Source organism: Sciurus carolinensis, unplaced genomic scaffold (assembly GCF_902686445.1).
Source record: "Sciurus carolinensis unplaced genomic scaffold, mSciCar1.2, whole genome shotgun sequence".
NCBI classification, from domain to species: domain Eukaryota; kingdom Metazoa; phylum Chordata; class Mammalia; order Rodentia; family Sciuridae; genus Sciurus; species Sciurus carolinensis.
In genome coordinates this window covers 88,935-110,824 of record NW_025920219.1, presented here as the reverse complement: position 1 = coordinate 110,824, position 21,890 = coordinate 88,935, and positions in this window count along the sequence as shown.

Genomic DNA, 21,890 nt, shown 5'->3' with positions numbered 1-21,890 from the left:
TATTTAATGAATGATCTATTCATTCAACTGAAAAATAAATGGAGACTTACTGATCATAATTCCAGTACACAGGGAATCAAGCCATTATTTTCCTTGTACTTCCTTGTTACTACTACTTTTGCTATTGTCACTGTTTGGAGAGTTGTGTATAGAGGGAGCTAGAGGCTGGTCAGCAACAACCATCTGGCTTAGAAGTATTTCATTTTCAGACAAACTAAGTGAGATTTGAGACTGTGTTACCAGGAAGAGATGGACAGATAAAGTATAAATTGGTGACACAGACATATCTGTGCTTCTGATAGATGTCAGGCAAGTACTAGCTCCTAGACATCTATAGTCCCATACAAAGAAGGGATGTTGCTGTTTCAAAGCATTTACAATGGTCTTTGATGTGACAGTCAGATGGTGCTCCCCATGCAGTCCTGATAGGAGGTGGACTGGCTCCATGACATGAGAACATAGCAATTGCCAGCTGCACTTTTCAGCATCTGTTCTGTGTTGCTAAAACCCCTTCCCCAATGGTTGCTGAACAGAGAGCAGCTTTCCCCTGTCTGTGCACAACTGGTTAATTTCTGTAGAAAATCAAATTTCCTGACTAGCCAGAGCAATGCATAGTTCCTTATGAGCCTAGCAGATGGATTGACAGCTATTTATCCTTTTAAAACACAACTAGAAGACACAGATATTCAGAGAAATGTAGGGTAACAGGTATACATTATTTTCTCTTTAGGATTATTGTATTTCATATGGTCACAAGAACATATTTATTTTTTAGGATAGTACTTGCTTTTCCATCCAGCAAGACAGAGGTATTTACTGTGGGTAACTGCCTTGCAATAACATACAGCCATTTACAGGTTGGTCAGCTTCTATGAGATTTTTCTGAGAGCACATCATCTAGTTAGAAATATCATGCATTTTAGAATTCATGCATCTGTCTCTATATCTGTATCTGTACCTGTATGTCTGTAAATTCCCTTCCAGGGAAAAATGGACGGTGACATAAAGCAAAATCCATTGTCTTATCTTTACCCTACACAAGAACATTAATTATTTGCTTGTTTCTGCAATTCTATATGCCTCTGAGTAATATAGAATAAAGTTGTTTAAATTATTTTAAAAATGATGCATTTTAGCTTAGGCAGAGTTTCAAGCTGTATCACATCTGCTTTCCCATCAGACTGTTCATCTCTGGAATTCTCTGAGGTTCCGTTTCCTCATTGATATGGGATTATAACATCTTCCTCACGGGATTACTGAAACGATTAAATGAAGCTATTAAATAATGTGTTGTAGCTATTAGAATTACCAGTTAATAAAAGGTAAACCACCAACAACTTTACATTTTAAATGTAAATTAAAAACCTCATACTCATTTTAGCCAAGAATTGTTCTACTAAAAGTGGCTAACTGTATAAAGAATGATCTATTTTTTGTTAAACTCTCTGCTAACTAGTATAATAATTAATATTATTTAATCTAACTTGTCCCTGCTACTGATGTAAATATTGTTAACCAGTGAGTTCTTAATATGTGTCAGGGACTGTACTAATATACTAAGTTTATTCTCTAACTTCTCTCTGAGATATTATGTATAGCCATACCCCCATTTAAAAAATGAGGACACTGAGGATAGAAACACTATCTTGCTCAATGTTACACAAATGGTTAAGAGTGGATCTGGATGTGTGAGTCAGCTTTCTGTCACTATGACAAAGTACCTGATAAAATCAACTTAAAATAGGAAAGGTTCATTTGGTCTCCTGGTCTCAGAGGTTTTTGTCCATACTTCCTTGGTCACATTGTTTTGTGCCTATGGTGGCAAAGTACATTATGGCAGAAGGGTATGACTGAAGAGGCTGGTCACCTCATGGTATTCAGGAAGCAAAGAGAGAGATACCAGAAGTGACCAGGGTCTCAATTTCCCTTAAAGGGCCTGTTCCAATGACCTAACTTAGCATGAGTCCCTACCTTCTAAAGGTTCTACCACTTTCCAATAGTGACTAAGACTGATGAGCAAATCTTTAACACAAGAACTTTGGGGGACACTCCAAATCAAATTCTAGAACTGATTTTTCTTATATTTATTTTCTATAACGCAATGTTTATTCTCTACCTGTATGACATATTTCCTTTCTTTTCCCCTCATCTTTGTAATACCATCTAGTCTACACACCTTATTATGGTTTAAAAGGAATAATGTATTTGAATAATAAACTTCATTCTCTAAGTAGCCTCATCAAATCCAGCATACATACCAGAAAAGAAGAAAAATAAATCAGTTCTGCAGAGATAACTAAATATGGCTGTGTATTCCTTGCTCACCTGTCCAGCTACTTTGGACAGGTTGTTACTATTGACTGTGAATCATATTATGATCTAGGAGTTCAATGCAGAAACCTTGGTATTTTCTTTTGATGAATCAGGTATAGTTCTATTTATTATGTATTATTCCCTGCAGACACTGGGAAATGGTTAGGATGATTTCAGTTTTTTTGGAAAAGAAATCTGAAGTTCTTAATGGAAAATTTGCCTGTGCATGGAGATAAAGCAGAGGGATGTGAAGGCAAGGTTTAAATCCAAGCTTCTTATTACCATTAACCACTAATATGTTGCCTTCTCTACTAGTTTATAGAATCTTGAGTAAGAATAGTATAAAGACAGCTGATATTTACTGAGCCCATACTTTGTGACAGACACGTGAAAATAATGTTATCTGCAACAAATTATTTATATTTCAGTTAAAAATTTCAAGCACAGAGTAAGTTTTAAAAATAAATTGAGGCTTTCATGCAAATTACTATGGCACTTTAGCCCCCTTAATATATTTATTTCAAGCATGTTTTGGTGTCACCATGGTTGAGATTGCATCTGGCTCTTTTTAAGGTGGTCACTTCCTATTTCTTTCAGAAAATTCACCTTAAATAAGATTAAATGAGTTGCTTAAATAAAATAGGAAAGGAAGACAGTCATTCAGAAATCAAAACAAGAGGTTGACATATGATTGTGGTGGCCACAGTATTCTGTTGTCCTGGTCCCTCTCAAGTGTAAGTGCCCACTCAACACAAGAGCCTTGCATCATTTCTCTCTGCCTGGTATTCTGGCATTTTTATAATTCATCTCAGTTACCAGGCTGGCTGTTAATGAACTATTTTCATGAAAACACTCCTTGTAGTCATGATTTCCAATGAAGCTACAGTTGAAATTTTTCCTATTACATACAACTTAATGTTAATTTGGGCTGAAGGCTTTGCATTGATTAATTTCTTCCACAGTCTAAAAATAATTTATGTTTTTGGCAAGGACTGTGTGTGTGTGTATGTGTGTGTGTGTGTGTGTGTGTGTGTGTGTAAGAACACTTCGAATCTGAGATTTACTCCCTTAAAGAATTTTCACATGCCCAATAGAGTATTATTACCTATAGGCACAATGTTGTTAACAGAGGTCTAGAAATTATTCACTTTGTCAATTAAAACTCTACTTGTTAGTTGGCAATCCCCCATGTCCCCTCTCACTCCTGACCAATATCAGTCTTCTTTCTGATTCTCTGACTGCTTTAGGTACATCATATAGGTGGAATCTTCACTTCACACAACATACCCAATGCTCAGCCATATCGGGGCATATTGCAGGATTTCTTTCTTTTGTTCAGGTGGAATAATATTCCACTGTATCTACAGTCCACATTTTATTTATCCACTTATCAGTTAATGGACATTTAATTTGATTCCACACTCCAGCTGTGGTAAATAACATTTCATGAACATGGGAGTGCTAACATCTTTTGAAGATCCTGATTTCAGTCCATTTAAATAAGTGCCCAGAAATGGGATTACCAGATCCCATTTTTAATTGTTTGAGGAGCCTCCATATTGTTCTCAAAGCAACTGCATCAATTTAAAAAATAATTACAAATAGCAATATACAAGGAGTTTAGGACACTGCTATTTTTACATAATGAAAACTCCCAATTCAAAAATATCAACTCTTCCAATATTATTTCAAATAACTCACTACACATAATTCAACTAGCATTCTAGAATTAATTCATAAACAATGCCATTTATTACCGTAGTCATTCATTCATTCATGTTAATTCATTTATTCATTCATTTCTATTTTAATTTATATATTCAGTTGGACAAGTTGAACCACAATTTTCCAGGTAATCTTTATAATCACACAGGCTTTGCTTCCCTGGTCTTATTCCATAATAAGGAGGCTGGATGAATGCACACGGGAAACCCAAGCCCTTCACAGTTCCATCTAACTATCTTTAATACATGAAAATGATATGAATATAATGAAGGTATGTGTGTGTGTGTGTGTGTGTGTATAAAGGTATAATATATATATATATATATATGTATGTATACACACACACACATATATATATATACACACCTTTAATATATGAAAATGATATATTATGGAGCTTTTGGGTCACATGGAGGGAAAGGTTTACTAATTAAATTTGAATAAAAATAGTCACAAATTTCCAATATATTAAAATAGAACTATCTCACACTACAGAGAAACTGATATGAATATGGAGGTTGGACTGTGTTTCTATCTTCTCTGATTCTGCATTCTCTCTCTCCTCATTTCCTTCTCTCTCCCTCTCAATACTATCCTTTGGGTAGACAGAGATTCCTTTTTCTCCTTGGATGAATGATAAATAATATGCAGGGGCCTTAGAATTCTGGGACTTGTGGAACTGGGGTAATATTATTTATTAAAGGCGTTAGAGCAACCACTGGAGCAATTAGAGGCAAAAAGCTGAAAACTTGTAGATGGAATTTTTGATTCTCAAAGTGCATGCGAGAAAATGTTAAAATGGTTTCTTTAGGCATAATAACAAAAGCTAGAATGAAATTAAGCAGTGAGAAAGAAACAGTTGGAGTTCGGTGAAATATAATAACTGATTCATAACTAAGGGGTTTATTTCATTATGTGTGGCTCTAAATAGCATCTTCACTTGCAGTTGACTCAGAATTGTATCTTCCTATAAATTTTCCTTATAGAGACTGCAAACCAGTGTTTAGCAAAACATTTTTTTATCATATAAAAGTGCATTTATTCCTGCTAAATTTGAAAAATAGATATACACTGCCTTTCTCCAAGGGCAGCATTTCCCCAACATTGCTGTAAGAAACACTATTGGGGCTAAAGATATGGTATCTCGATCAGTTTGAACTCTTTTCTCTGCTCTAGGACCTCCTCAGGAAGTTTAATTTTCTAAGGTGCAGTGCACTAAGAAGAAGAGAATGTGAGCAGTGCCTTTAGACAATGAACTCCTATTTTGCTTTGCAGGACATCTGGAGCACAGAGAGTGCTGTGCTTATGTCAGGGTGACACTCTGGCTCCTATGCTGATCTGTGCTGTAGATTCTGATGCATTCAACATCAGAAATAACCTCACATTTGATCTTAGCAAACTTTATCTTTTGGTAAAAACCACATTTTTTATTGGTGTATTATAGTTGTACAAATTGATGGGATTTGCTGTTACATATTTGTACATGTACACAATATAACAATAGAATTTGGCCAATATCACTCCCCAGCATTTCCCACCTCCCTTCCTGCCTTCCAGCCCTTGGACCCTTTCCTCTACTGATCTCTCTTTGATTTTTAGGAGATTCACCCCCACCTTATATATTTTTTTTCCTCTCTTGCTTCTACATATGAGAGAAAATACACAACTCTTAACCTTCTGTGTTGACTTTTTATACTTGACAAGATGGTCTCTAGTTTGATCCATTTTCCTGCAAATGCCATAATTTCATTTTTCTTTATGCCTGAATTGAACTTCATTATATATATCACATTTTCTTTATCCATCCATCCATCCATTGATAGACACCAAGGCTGGTTCCATAGTTTGGCTATTGTGAATTGTACTGCTATAAACATGGGTATTGATGTATCACTGTAGTGTGATGACTGTAGTTCTTCAGAGTAAATACCAAGAAGTTGTATAGCCGAGTCATATGGTGATCCCATGCCTAGTCTTTTGAGGGGCCTCCATACTGATTTCCATAGTGGTTTTATGAACTTACAGTCCCATCAACAGTGCAAAAGTGTTCCTGTTCCTTCACATCCTCTCTAGCATTTATTATTATTGGTGTTCTTGACAGCTGCCATTGTGAATGGAATAAATGCAATATCAGTGTATTTTTAATTGGTTCATTTTAGATACGCATGATAGCAGAATCCATTTTTATATAATTATACAACCATGAAATATATCTTATTCTAGTTAGGATCCCATGCTTATGGATGTACATGGTGGTGGAATTCACTGTGTTGTTTCATTTTATGTACATGGGAAAATTGTGTCAGACTCATTCCACTGTCTTTCCTTTTCCTGTGGCTCCTCCCTTGCCTCAGTTCCCCATTGCCTAATCTACTGAACTTCTCTTCTTCCCTTCACCACTCCTTATTGTGGGTTAGCTTCCACTTACCAGAGGAAACATTTGACCTTTGGCTTTTGGGTACTGGCTTATTTCACTTAACTTGATAGTCTGCAGATCCATAAAGAATGACTTTATGACATTTGCCAGCAAATGGATAGATCTGGAGCCTATCAGTGTAATTTTGATTTGCATTTCCCAAATTGCTAACAATGTTCAACATTTTTTTCATGTATTTGTTGACCATTTGTATCTCTTATTCTGAGAAGTCTCTGATCAGTTAACTTGCTCCTTTATTAATTGGACAAATAACCCAATTAATAAATGGGTGAATGAACAGTACATCTTTTAAAGGCTCTATAAATTCCCCCTTTATCTTTCCTTTCCAAAGAGCACACTGAAGGATCTAGTGCTATTAGTTAATAATCTGACTACATTAATACACTCTGGGATCAGCTTGTGGAAGAAATCTTGACTGCTTACTTTTTAAAATTGAAACACAGCCATCCTCATTCTTTAATGCCTTACAGTCTAGAGTTGAGTAGGTGTTACAGAGACAATATGATGGGCAAAACCTAAAATACTTAATTTATAACAAGTTTGTCAACCCCTACGCTAAACTAATGGAAATGTGGATTTCCATCAGTAATTTGACAAGTTTCCTCCCATGTTTAAAGTTTTACTCAAACTCTATCAAGATCCTTAAAATAATTTTTGAAACTTTAGCAGTCATATAAATTCTTTGTATTAAAATACAGCTACATGTGATGGGAAGTGATATTCTTCACAGGTGCCTGAGAACCTTAGTAACCATCTGACCCTTGAAGGCTCATACTTAATGTTAAGTATGGCAACCAAATCTGACTTCTCTATTTAACTTTGGGGAAAATCCTCATAACTACCATACAGGCTGCAAAGGGGTATCCTAACAAATATTGTGATGTTTATTTGCTTTGAGAGGGGAATTTACTTGTTTCTTTCATGGATTTATGATAAAACCCTGTTTTCTTACCTGTGTCTTCCCTTCTACAGACCTCAGTGATAGCTGTTATATGGGGGTTTGGGGACTGAAGCTAGAGACAGCCTTAACCAAATCCTAGTTTGTAAATTTCCAAGCCTTGGCAAATTCTCTGATTTCAGTAACATTTCTCTCATTTCTATATCTGAAAGCATGAGATGGCTTGAAACCAAATTTCACTTAGAATGCACTTACTGTAGTGTGTATGTTAAACTCTAATGTGTATTATCCAGTATGAGAGTAGGTGTTCAACAAGGGATACTGAAAATATTTTGTAGATGTTTGTTCATGCATTTTAGGTCTGAGACTGTAATATACATCCCATTTATACTTTGTTACCTTAACTGGGTTATACATATTTGTATTCCCATTAAACACATGTGTTACAGTTGTTCTTTCTAGAAGCAGATGTTCATAAGGGATCAGAACCTAGTTAAACAAGGAGAGAGAAGCAGAATGGGTAGAGGGAAAAGCCAAGCTATGATGCAGCCCCAGAAGATCTTGACCCAACCTAGTGGGTATTTTTGAAATGAGTATTGCCCATCAGAGGATTCCTGAATTATGTAAAAATGAGATCTTTCACACTTCCATTTGCTCAGTTTCCATATGGAGAAATGGTCTCCCTACAACTGAGGTAGACACCAAGCAGTGGATTGCTGGAGGTTGCCTATAGACCCCATATGTCCAGCATCTTTCCTTAAAGGGAATTATAGAGCCCATGTGCACCTCCATCATGGATAGGTACACAGAAGAATTCTAACAGTGAAATCATTTGATAAATTCACATTACTAGTTGTCTAGCTCCCATAGGTTGCCACTACATTGGTCAGCAGATGATGTCTTCCCTTAGGGAAATATATTTTTGTTACACACTTTCATAAGCAAACACCAAAGTGGTAAATCAAATTGTCTGAAATGTTTTCAGTGTGGTGTGGAATGGTAAACCTAACTATTAATTATCAATAACTGTAAAGATTAACTAAGTATTAATAAAATATTTAAAGTAAGATATAAGATGGCAAAAATGGCATTAAATTTTTTTGAGATGGAAAAAAACAAAGATAAGTGATGAAATTGAATGTTAACAGCTATTTTTTCCCCTTGTGATTGGTATAATCTATGTCCCCTCCAGGGGAAAAAATAATGATGCTTATATTCTGGGAGAAACAAAGATGATAGTGTAGGCAAAGCCATGATATCTAACATTATTATACTCATAGGGCAAAATAAATTCCTGTTTTGCATCATGACAAAGGAAGATTGGCAGCCTTATCTGATGTCCAAATATTTATGGGAGTCATTTTAACCAAGTCTTTATTTTTCCTTATATTTCTACATTCTTGTTTGACACAATGTATTGTACAACCTTGCTTTTTGATAAAGGACAATCTGATTTGATTTAATGTTTCAGAGGAAAACATAATATTGCATATTTAAGAAGATCTCATATTAAAAATGGACAAATCCCATTTCCATCCATCCATCAAAAGCTTATTAGTTCTACCAAGTGTCTGATGCCTGCTTGCTGGAGAATGGACTGGCCCTAGTTGAAAGGCAGTTCAAATGGGCCTCCAGGTACAAATCAAGTTTGAGATTATCCGTTTAATTATGTAGCTTTGTAGTAAATGAGAATAAGATTTATATAAAGTCTTAGGAAGGATCAAATTCATGGTGGATATATTAAATGATACAAAGGACAAGAAAATACCTAAATGTCCCAAAGCCAAGAGTTTGCAACCGGTGCAGAAGGAACACAGTGTGCAGAGTATGGTGAAGGGGTCTTTCATTCCCTGGAGAAAGAGACAGCACTTCTGGCTAACCTCTGCTTACCAGCAAGAACATGATCTTGGGCATTGCACTCATTTAAATGTACATGACCAGGTGAGAGCATGTGGGGTAGGCATTTTGTTTAAGGATGGAAATTTGGGGCATAAAATACTTTTTGTTGCAAGCAGGGGGTGTTGAACTCAGGGGCACTTGACCACTGAGCCACAACCCCAGCCCTATTTTGTATTTTAGTTAGAGACAGAGTTTCACTGAGTTGCGTAGCATCTCACTTTTGCTGAGGATGGCTTTGAACTCATGATCCTCCTGCCTCAGCCTCCTGAGAAGCTGGGATTACAGGCATGCATCACTGTGCCTGGCTTATAAAATACTTTCATCTCCTAAAAAGAATCACGTATGGCAGAACACTGGAATGCGGTATTCATGCTACTATTATAGGTATTAGGCAAGTAAACAAGTCATTTCAATAAAAATGTATCTCTAGTTTTTAAACCATTAACAGACAATATCTTGTCCACCAGTTAATTCCCAGCATTTACCATAGCTTTAGGATTTGATGGATGAACACCAGTGTCCAGTGACAGTTTCAAAGCACATGTAAGTTTATGCCATTTCCAAAACCCTACTTTGATATAGTTTTGCACTACCCTTTTATTATTTGGGGTCATGTGTACATGTTTTCCATAAAATTTTTTCTGTGTTATAGATGATTCTGATCAAAATCAGAAAAACATTTAATCAAATACCGCCATCCTCCTAGGTACCCAAAATTTAGTAAGAGTTTATTATAGGTCAGATACTATAGTTAGGTTATTATACATATGGTCTCACCAACTTCATCATTTAGAAAAATACATATTATCCTTTTTTTATATAAACGTAGACATTGACAGTCAGAAAGATACATATGACAACTCCATTGGTAGGGAGGATTAAATAAGAAATTCATATCCAGGGCTTAGCAAAGAGGTTGAAAATTAGGAAGGATAAAATAAAAACATTAACTATATTACTAGATAGTAATAAGGAATGCTAGATTAATTCCTAGATAATGATAAGGAATTTGGTCTAGCTAGACTCCAATATAGTAATGTGCTTTTCTTCACCTCACATCATCTCTATTCTTTGTTCTGTGTAGCACCTGCCAAATTTGTTTTTCATGTAGAGGGAAGTCATCATTGGCATGATCAATAGCTCCAAATATATAGCATTTAAGATAAATGAAGGCTCTTCTTCAATCCCAGATTGCCCTGGTCTCCTTAGTTCAGTGTGGACCTACGGACAACCTTGGAAACTGGTTGAGATTCCTGTGTACTCAAGGTGAATGGGAAAGATCAATGGCATCAAGGGTGTTAGGCTTCAGGAGAGAAGAGTTTGTCCTCACAACTCTTAATCTGCCACTGAAAAAATGCGTACACCAGAGATAAATTTCACATCACTACCCAAAGATCCTGACTTAAAATATTTGTATAATAATTTAATTATCTTTTGCCAATAGTAAGGTGAAAACTTTCGTCCCAGTTGGTGTATTTGATTAATTACACAGAAATGCCTTTTATACAGGAAACAAAAGACAGAGAATATTTGTGTAATTTGAAAAGAAATGTGCTGAGCTTGGTGGCTCAGGCCTGTAATCCCACCACCTCAGGAGGCTGAGGCAGGAGGATTGTGACTTCAAAACCAGCCTCAGCTTTAGCAAGACCCTATCTCAAAATAAAATACAGAAAAGGGCTGGGGACGCGGCTTAGTGGCTGCCCCTGGGTTCACTTCCTGGTACCAAACAAACAAACAAACCTAAAACAGTGTAACTCAAGAGAAGATCCAAGATTGTGCTGTGTTTCATCTGGACTCCCCAATTTCCTTTATTTCTCGTGTGTAAATGATCACTACCCTGTTTATTTTGCTGTTTTAGCTCACACACCATCATCTCCATGTTAAACGTTCTAACGGCCCCTCTGCCCATCTTCTATCCTTTGTTCTCCACTGGTTGCCCTTCCAGGTGATTTCCAACACAGTTTAGATCAGCCCTGTCCCTTATGGCAGTATAAGCTACATGTGGCTCTTGAATGTATATAAAATTGATTTAATTTAAATTAAACAAAAATTTCAATTCCTCAGTTACACTGGCTGTTTGCAAGAGCTAAATAGGCACGGGTAGCTAGAGGTCACCATATTGAAGAGCACAGAGCATATTTCTACCACCACAGCTGGGATTTCAATCATGTCACTCTCCTGCTTGTATTTTTTTAGAGCAACCACCCCATCCACTTCCAAAAGGAAAAACTAAATCTGCACATGGTCATACATACATCCTGATTTCCTCCCTCATACATTTTCTCCACTGATTCCTGAACTTGAACCCCACTCTTTTGAGTGATGTTCAAACACGCTGAACGTCTCCCTCTCTCAGACTTGTCAATTTTTGCTTTCTTTTTCTAAGGTTCTTTTATTTATTTATTTATTTATGTATTTATTTAGTGGCACTGGAGATTGAACCCAGGGCCTTCTGCATGCAAGGCAAGCACTCTACCAACTGAGCTATATTCCCAGCCCTGCTTTCTTTTGATAGAATTTTTTTTTAGTGTTTTACATATACATCTGTCCTTTCCTTGTCTTTTTCATGCAATATCATTCTGCTCTGAAACAGCTTATTCACTTTGTCTAGTTCCTTATATAAACTAAGACCTTGTCTGTCTTGACACCTAATGCAATGTTTTGCTCATAGGAGATATTCAATGGTGTGGCATAAAAGAAGGGAGGAAGGATGAGATGGAAAGGAAAGAGGGGAGAAGAAATGATAGCATGCCTACCTCTTGGACCTCGACTTTTATCATACCTAGTCTGGGCCCTTAATTTTATTCATATGATTTAGGTAAACATCCACAAAGACCTATGTGTCAAAGGTTTGATCTCCTGCCCATGACGCTTTTGAAAGGTCAGGGAACTCTTAGGAGTTGGGATCTAGTGGTATGTTTTAGGACACTGGGGCATTCCTTCAAAGAGGATTGTGGGATCCAGGTCTTCTTCCTCCTTTTCTTTGCTTCCTGGTGATGAGAAGAGCTGCTTTGCTCTGCCATGTACTCCTGTCATGAGAAACTGCCCTGCTACAGACCCCAAAACAAGGAGACCAAACAGTCATGGACAGAGGCCTCCAAAACTGCAGGCCAAAATATTTTTTTTTCTTTTCATAAGCAGATTATTTCAGATATTTGTTACAGTAACGGAAAACTGACCAACATATTTGTAGCTCTTAAACCCCAAACCCAAATGCTTTATATATGCATTTCTCTCTACAGAGGCTGTTATGCTTGTATATTCTCTCTGAGAAAACCCTACTCTTAAACAGATTCCTCTTCCTCCTCATGCTCTCTCTGATCAACTCCCTTCCCTGACACATTCACACACACGTACACGTGCACACACACACACACACACACACACACACATAAACACCAGCACATATAGAAATCCTTTCCCTCTACTCTATTACAGAACCTGCCATTTTTCATTCCAAGCAATTGGAAAGTCACAAACCATGAGTTGGAAATGTTCATTTTCCTCCAAAACATCTAGCATTATATTTAACAGTAGAAGGCAATCACTAAAACTTTATTAAAATCAAACAAAAATAAAATTTTTAATTTAATCTTTTCACAGACTATAATGCTACTTTCCATTTTTCTATGTTTGCAATCACATCATTATATATCAAGTTCTCTGTTACATACGGTATTTTTCCTAACTCTGGGGAAAAAATGTTCAATTATTTCCAAAGGCATTATGTAAATACTGAAGAATTGATTGTGAGTCAAAATTTGTCAAGGATTCACTCCAGAGCATTTTTCTTTATTCCAATGCTACATAAGGTGATACAATGATGAAATATGAAAATAGTATTATTTTCCAAAATGTATGTGGAACAAATAGTAAAGAAAAAAAAAAAAGTCAGGCATGGTGGTAAACATCTGCAATCCTAGCAGCTCAGGAGGCTGAGACAAGAGGATCACAAGTTCAAAGCAAAGCTGAGCAACTTGGTGAGGCCCTAAGCAACTTAGCAGGAACCTGTCTCAAAAAAAAAAAAAAAAAATCAGGCTGGAAATGTGGTTCAGTGGTTAAATGCCCCTGGGTTCAATCCCCAATACAAAATAAAATAAAATAAAAGGGAAAACAACACACCAACATACACACTGAGAGGACAAAACCACCGACATAGATCAGGAAACTGATTTCCATATTGGAAACTAAGTCGAATAAAAGATGCCTGAGAATGACTGCATTGAGTGACTGTCTTTTATTCTTTGTGCAAAAATAGTAAGAAGGATTGCCCCCAAATTATGCTTCTGTCCACATGGAATTCAGATACCAGAATCTTTCAGATTCATTTGTTGTTGTTTGATACACAGATATTTGGTTGGAATGTTTCTACAAATAAAGACATTTGCTCCCTATATTAGCACTTCATAAAGTATTTAAAGAATACTTTGCATTATCTCATTTAGGCTGCACACTATGTTTTTAGGTAAGCAATCTCCTTGCTCTCATTTTTGAGATGAGGTAATTTGGGGCCAGGTATATAAATTGGACTTAGCAGAGAAGCTGTCCCCTGGAGAAGTCATCAGGTGTTTCACAAATATTATAGTTGGAGTAATGTAGTTCAAAAAATTTTTTTCTATCTGTTATTTATTCATTTGACTATGATGATGATGACTCTAGTTGATGGTATAAACTCCAGACTTAATGCTGTTAATGCTCTTTGTCTGTGTTGCCCTGAAGTCATAGGAAGTATGCTTTGACATTGGAAATGTGCTTCTAAAAATTGTGAAAATGTTTTGAATTTGTCACAAACAGAAGTTATTTAAAGTAGACAAAAAAGTAATTGAGCAGGGAATGGAAGCTTAGTGTAGGTATGCAGCATTGGGGATGCGTTGAGGAAAAGGAAGTAGAAAATTTTTTTAAATAAACACACACATTGGCCAAAAATATATGAAGTACCAGAGTTTTACACATTAGCACATCAATACAGGAGTTGTTCCCAAATATTGGTATATAATGGATGTAGTTGGACTGTGCTAATCCAGGAAATGTATTTCTCAGGAAAAAGTTGTATTTAATATCAGCAATAGCGGCAACGTAAAAGTGTCCTATTTCCTAACAATAATATTCAGTTACCCCTTTTAACCTATTCTCGACCACTGCCTAAGAGTTATTTTCTTTAATTTACTTCTGATTTCTACAATCTGCTTTGAATTAGATAAAACCATGGACATAAGCTTGTATCTGCTCAGAGCACTGTGTTTTAAATTGCCGTCTTTGAACCAGGTCCTAAGCAACTAGCTTAGAAACTTCCCTGCGTTTGTATCCTTAATTCCACAAAGTAAAATATGAAGTCTTTAGCATTTACTTCTAAGGAATACCACTTTAGAGAAACAGTAGTACTAAAGCTAAGCAGGATATATGTTGGATTAAAAATGAGAATGTTTAAACAGGATTTCTGTGAATACTGGTTATCAAGGATAATGTACTTTCTAAACCTATCTGTAGAACTTGAAAGGGATTGTCAATTTTCAAAACTTCCATCATTAGAATTGATATTAACATGACCCATGGATCCCATTTTCTCACATGCCACTTTCCCACTGTGCTAATGAGAAGTTTCTCTTATTGTAGAAGGATGATAATTCTCCAGTGTGAATACTATTCTTCTCAAGCAAGATCTTTTGTCTAACACATCTTAAGTAATCCTACAAAGGAGCAGCACATTCAATAAGGGTCCATACTAAAGAAATAAGAATGGAGACTTTAATACTGGGGATACTAAGTCTCTGAAAATATAAGTTAGAAGGCAGTTCACTTTTGACTATGAAGAGTTGGACTCAAATTAATTCTTTCTTCTTCTTTTCCTCTTGCTCACATCTTTCTTTTCTTTTCTTTTTTATTTGTTCAGTACTGAGGAATGAGTCCAGGGGCACATTATCAGTGAGTTATATCTCCAGACCTTTGCTTACTATTTTGAGACTAGGTCTCTCTAAATTGCTTAAGGCCTCACTACATTGCTGAGGCTGGCCTCAAACTTGTGATCCTCCTGCCTCAGCCTCCCTAGCTACTGGGATTACTGGTATTCACTGCCATATTTATTTGCCACACATTTCTTTAGACCAGTGCTTCACAGGTAATAGTAACAATAATCCATGATCAATAAATGCTTATGCATTCATTCAAGAAGCAGTTTTTGAATAAGTGTAATGCGAAATGCCAACCTTTTAGATGTTATGTGAATTTCTTTTGGTGCTAAAGAGCAAAGAGAAGAGTTTGTCCTCACAACTCTTAATTTCCCACCACAGAAAAACCCACACCAGAGATAAATTTTACATTGAGAGAAACATGTTTGAAGAATAATAGCACAGACTTCTCAAGAAAGAGATATAAACAAAGCCTGGGGCTACATGTTGAAGAATCCCTGTTGATGAGCCAGGAGTTAGAAAACAACATAGCTGCTCTTCCTTCAGCTTGGAGGCCTTGCTCTTTGGAGGTGCCCACGGTGAGAGACATTTCCAAAGTGAAGAACAGTGATATAGACAAATAACACAAACATTTCTGGAGTATATTTACAGTCACCTGGGAAATTCTTCCCTTCTCAAAGCTACTAAGGGATGTCAATTAGTAAGCTCTACTTGGACTGTTTCATTTCTGGATTTTCATTCCCATAATCAATCCAGGCTTTTAGAGGTATCTTACAGACTGAAGAACTGGTTCATCATTTCATCTACTTATTTTGGCATCTAACATGAGCTGTCTATCAACTCATTTAATGCAAAGCACTACCCTATGAATTAGGTACTTTGTTTATAGAGGAGATGAATACTTTCCATGGAATCTCCCAGGTGAGTCAATTGAGGTTTCTCTCGCTTCTCAGGTTGTGTTTATTCCACTTCACCTGCTGCTATTCTGAACACTGGGGTTCCCAGAAAAACAAAGTGATTTGAGCATCTCCTTCTGAGACTTCTTCTTCAAATCATGACATCCTGAGAACTTACTTTGCATATCAGACTCTAAAATTGCAGCCATTGCTCCAGATTTGTGATTTTCATTGCTCCAGATTTGTGATTTTTAACCCACTCTGCTTTTCTTTCAAAGCATCTTTTTCTGCGAATTTTCAGTAATGAAGCCAAGTTGTGAACTTGTGCAGCTAGATCAGAGATCCAGCCTCATTCATTAGAAGGAGATGAGGAGTATGTGAGGGGCCTATGGCCAACAGCTCTCCTGGGAGCCTACGAAGAAGCAGTCAGAAACCCAAGGCGTGCCCTCAAGCAACAGAGCAGAGTCTGTGAGAATACGAAGGTGGATTTGGATTAAAGGTTTATCCAGAGGTCTACAAAAATAATCAAAGGTGGAGGCCCTTAATCCTGGTACTCAGGAGCAATTCAAACCTAAATATCTTACTTAGCAAATCATCTTGACTTAGATATTATATGTGAACACTTAAGCAGTTGTACATGTTCACATTAGTATCTTTCAAAGTGAGAAAACTAGTTGTTAGACTCTGTGTCTAGTTTGCTGGGCTGCTTTAACAAAGCACTTAGACTCGGCAGCTTCTCCACTGCAGAATGACTTTCTCACATTTCTGTGGTTGAGAGTTCTCAGATCAGCATGCCAGCAGAGTCAGGTTCCAGCGAGGGCCTTCCTTCAATTGCAAACTAATAGCTTCTGATGGTGTCCTCACGTCATAAAAGGGGGCTTGCTAACTCTCTGGGATTTCTTTTATTAGGCAAGTAATACTAGGCTGAGGGCAGAGCCCTCATGTCCTGATCACCTACACTTTTGATACTATCGCTTTGGAGGGTAGGATTTCAATATATGAATTTTGGGGTGCGAACATTCCAATATTAGCACTCCATGTCTAAGTTTTCCATTTAGATTGTTGAAAACACATATACATATTGAAGGATGTCACTGTCCTATAAGTGATGTGAGAGCACAGTGCTTCCTGCAGTGATCAGTATGTGTGCTGTGAAGTGTGTCCCATGTGTCATCTCATCTGACTGCCCCGACAATCTAGCACTTACATAGTATTAGATATTATAAATAATTTAAAGAATATGGAAGAATTGTGAAAATTATATGCAAATGCTATACCAATTTATATAAAGAATCTGAACACCCCTCAGCTTGTAAAGTTTGTTATCTGTGGGGAAACATGGAACCAATTTCCAGTGGCTGCCAAGAGACCACAGTGTAAAAAACCAGGAGAGATAGAAGGACAGGCATCTAGCACTGTGCTTGGTATAAGTTTGGTGTTTCATGCATGCTTGTTGACTATGAGGCCAGAATTTTTCTGTTTTATAGTTCTTGGGAGTTCCTGTTATAAAGTGTATTAGATAATACACAGTGTGAAATTTCTAAGGAGGCAGCAAGGTGTTCCTTGATATAGTTGAGGTAGACTTTAGACTGACTTTTAAACCAAGTCATTTCTCTCCTATCAAGTTCCTTTCATTGTATCATCTTGGAATATTATGCTATTCTTACCTCTGATCTTACTACAGGGCTGTATTTATAGTTTATTTTATAAATTCTTGTAATTCACCCATAAAGTCTCATGAACTGAAACTTTAAAAAATGAGAAAAAACATCTCTGCCTTGTTAGCATCATGGAGGTTAAAGAACAGCAAAATGTGTTCCCAGTTTTCTGTCATTTATAAATTGTTAAGGCAGAGACCTTCCTTACCACTTTCCAAATAGGTAAGTTTATTAAGATTTCATTTAATAAGAGGCATTAAGAACAACGGTAATGATGATGATCCTCTCTTTGGTACCTACCAAGTGCCAGAGATTGATTTATGCTATATTTTTGATTTTCACAACCACTCCTTGAATATAGATACTTCCTTCGTTTTGCCAGCAAAAAATTGAGGCTAAGTGAATTTACTAATTATCTCAGAAACAGCAATACATAAATAATAGAGATACAATTTGCTCCAAGTTTGTGATCTGTATGACACATATTTGCATAAGGGATTAAACAAACAACATTGTTTTTAAATGCCAACTTCCAAATACCCTGTCACTGTTCCCAGTACTTCTTCTAGGCTAGAAGTTCAGGGCAATTACTGGAAACCAACCAAATAGCCAGGGAGTGTGTTTCCAATTTGGGATTCATTGAATATGAGTTATTAGATTGATTCTTGTTTACTGTAGCCTCTGGGAAATTGGTTGTTGCAGGAATGTGTGAGGTACCACAATGAGACAATAAAATTACTAGCACTCAGAAATGCCTGCAAAGTTTATTTAGGAATATGATGCAGAAAGTGATAATTAATCCTCTGGACATTTCTTAGCCTTTTTAAGAGTCAGATATGTATGTGATATCTGGAACAAAGCATATGTCTATTCAGTAATTTTATAGTTAAACTCAAAATCTTATCAGGCTAATCAACCATTATTGTTCCCCAGGAAAATGGCCTTTAGTCTTCTTTCCATAATGCAGGAAATTCAAATAATTTTCAATAAATACTTCATGCTCAGAATTTTTTTGAGGACATTATTAATGCATATCTGCCTCTGGATTCTTAAATCCTTTCTGAATTTCCCCAGTCATCCTTGGGAGTGGGGATGGAAGGTGTAAAGTCTGGTGTATGAGTACAAGTCACTGTCTTAATTTGTAGCTGAATCATTATTAAATCAAGAAGTATAACTTTATCTCTCATGATTTTGTCCAAAGAATCTATCAATAAACAATTGCTCATAAAATTAACTATTTTAAAATATTTTTCCAAACTCTTCAATGATGCTTGTCCTGGGTGGGGAGGATTTAACAAAGATACCCCCTTTTTCCTCACATTTTTTATTTGTGCATTATAGTCCTACGTAATGATGGGATTTGTTGTTACTTATTCACACATGCACACAATATAACAAGGTAAATTGACCAGTGTCACTCCCTAGTAATTACCTAATTCCTCCTTGCCTCCCACCCCCAGAAAGATGTCTTTTTTAAGGACCTCTGGATCTAGTATAAAGGATATGCCTACCATTTCTAATAAAAACAAGTATCTAAAAGAGGAAGGAATGATTCATATGTACCCTTATTTATACCTCTCTATCAACCTATCTAATCAGCTAGCTAGCTACCCCATAAGTAGATATACAGACAAATGAATAGATGCATATTCATATCTGCAACATATATTTGAAATCTGCAACAAAATCTAAAATGTAAACAATACAAAGGTACAGATAGAATATTAGGGGAATGTGCTTTTCTAATTTATTAGAAAAACATGCACTTGTTCTTTTGATATAAAATAAATGTTTATAAAGACCTTGCTTAAAAATGCAATGTGCTCAGTACCAACTAGCCAGGGACGATGTTTCTGATTTGAGGTTGATGAGCATTGTGAAAACACAGATTTTATGTGCACTATCTGTGAGATCACCTCAACCATGAAGGATTTCTTTAGCCCTCCTGCCTGGAATGGGATTGCCCACATCTTCTTGTGACTTCCTTCTTATCTTGTTTTAGTTCCTCTCACTGCTTACTTATGGGATAATCTTTTAAGTATGTTTTTTACTCAGTAAAGCATAAACATTATTGGATATAGTTTTTCATATCCAGAATACAAATCTTGGTACATAAAAAAGATATCAATAAATGGTGTGGAAAATGATTTCTATATTACCTTGATATTTAATACTCTTGATAAGCACTTTGCTCCAGACACTGAACATGTATCTTAACTAAAAGGTTTTTTTTTTCAGCTTAGAAAATACCTACAAGTCCATTTGAAGTTCTTAATTTATCAAGGTAGTGTTATAGATAAATTAAAATATCTATTTTACTTCTACACAACATTTGCTAAAGGACCAACAATGATCTGATTTCTACATACTGAGACTGATAGAAAATCTAAATACATACTTAAAATGACAACAAAGAAAGGCAAATCACCATCATCAAAAGATGAGAGGGAGGGAGGGAGGGAGGAGGGAGAGAGAGAGAGAGAGAGAGAGAGAGAGAGAGAGAGAGAGAGAGAGAACGAAGGAAAGGAAGACACCAGAAATTAAAAAGTTTAACAAAGAATATATTTACCTTAAACTGCCATGAATAACATGATGCCTGGCGCCATCTTGCTTTGGACTTGAGTTCATTGTTAAATATGATATTTTGTGGCAACTACTAATTATCATAAGCTGTCCAATAAATGTGATTGATTGTCCAATTAACTCTTCATCAGCATCCATTTTTAAAGATGTTACCTATTGAAACTGATGGCAGTTTGCGACCTCCATGTTGCATATGTAGCTAATTTCTCCTTGGACAATAATTATTAAGTTCCTTGTGCCTCCTTCAGTCATTTGTTTTACAAATGATGATGCCACAGAGTTTTCCAATTCATTAGACTTCACAACTATGGCTCTCCAAGGATTACTAAAGGTCTGTCATGGAACATATGGATCATGTAAATGTTGAAATAGATTACAGATATATCTGTTTTGCAGGTTTTCCATCGACTGTCACACTGACCTGGAGAGGCAGTTCAACATTAATGCAGATGATGGGAAAATCACTCTGGCAACACCACTTGACAGAGAATTAAGTGTGTGGCATAACATAACCATCATTGCAACTGAAATTAGTAAGTGCCTGGGTTTATTCCTTTTGTCCACGTTTGGGTTCAGTTTATGCCGACTGATCGTGTGATAGATGGTTCCTGTTTCTGTTAGATATTTTGGCATTGTCACTTATTTTATTGCTTCCAAGGAGCCTTTGAATGTATTGTCTCAACACTAAACGTCTTACAGTGTCATAAATTACCAAATGTTCTCAAGATATGTGTGAAGCAAATATTCTTATATCCAATATTTTGATATCTTGTATCTATTATTCAGCCATTAAAATAATGTTTTGTATTTTAAAACATGGAAAAAGTTTTAGTTGAAAGGGTAAGTGAAAAAAATTAAATTTAAGAACCAACCATACAGTATTATTAAGTAAACATATTACATATTATATTGTAATAAATAAACAATTGTTGACATACTTAGACTGTACATGAACACATTTACACACAGAAAACGGGGAAGAAAAGTTTGCATTTTCAATATATATCATTTTGAGAATGTGCGGTCATAGATAATTTTTTTTAAATTTTCCTTATTAGATTTGAAGATATTTTACATAGTGATTGGACTATTTAATCATAACTTTAGTATAAATTCAAAGCAATGCTTCTTGCTTTTTTTTATTAAATTATCCTATAGGGGAGAAGGTTTGAGTTTGTTAAAATAACACTTTAGTCTATTAATTTTTAGTGAGCATAAATTCTTTGCACTTAGTGGGATCATCATTGAGTCTCTAAGCTACTGCGAAATGGTTGGTGAGATTTAGTATTACAATAACTTTCACAGCTTTCACTTTGTCTATCTTTTTTATTACTATGCAAAAACTTTCAAAAGGGACATGATGTTCATTTTATTTTCCAGAAAAATACATTTTGCACATTATCTTAATATCTTCTTTACATGAAGGACCTGATTAAGTCTTCAAAGTTATAAACAAAGGGAGAGAATATGTTCTTGTAGGAGTTAGGATAAAGGGAATCTTCAGAAGTAAACAAAAAATCAACTTTACAGTCCTGGGCATGTAGCTGAGTGGTAGAATGTTTGTCTAACCGAACA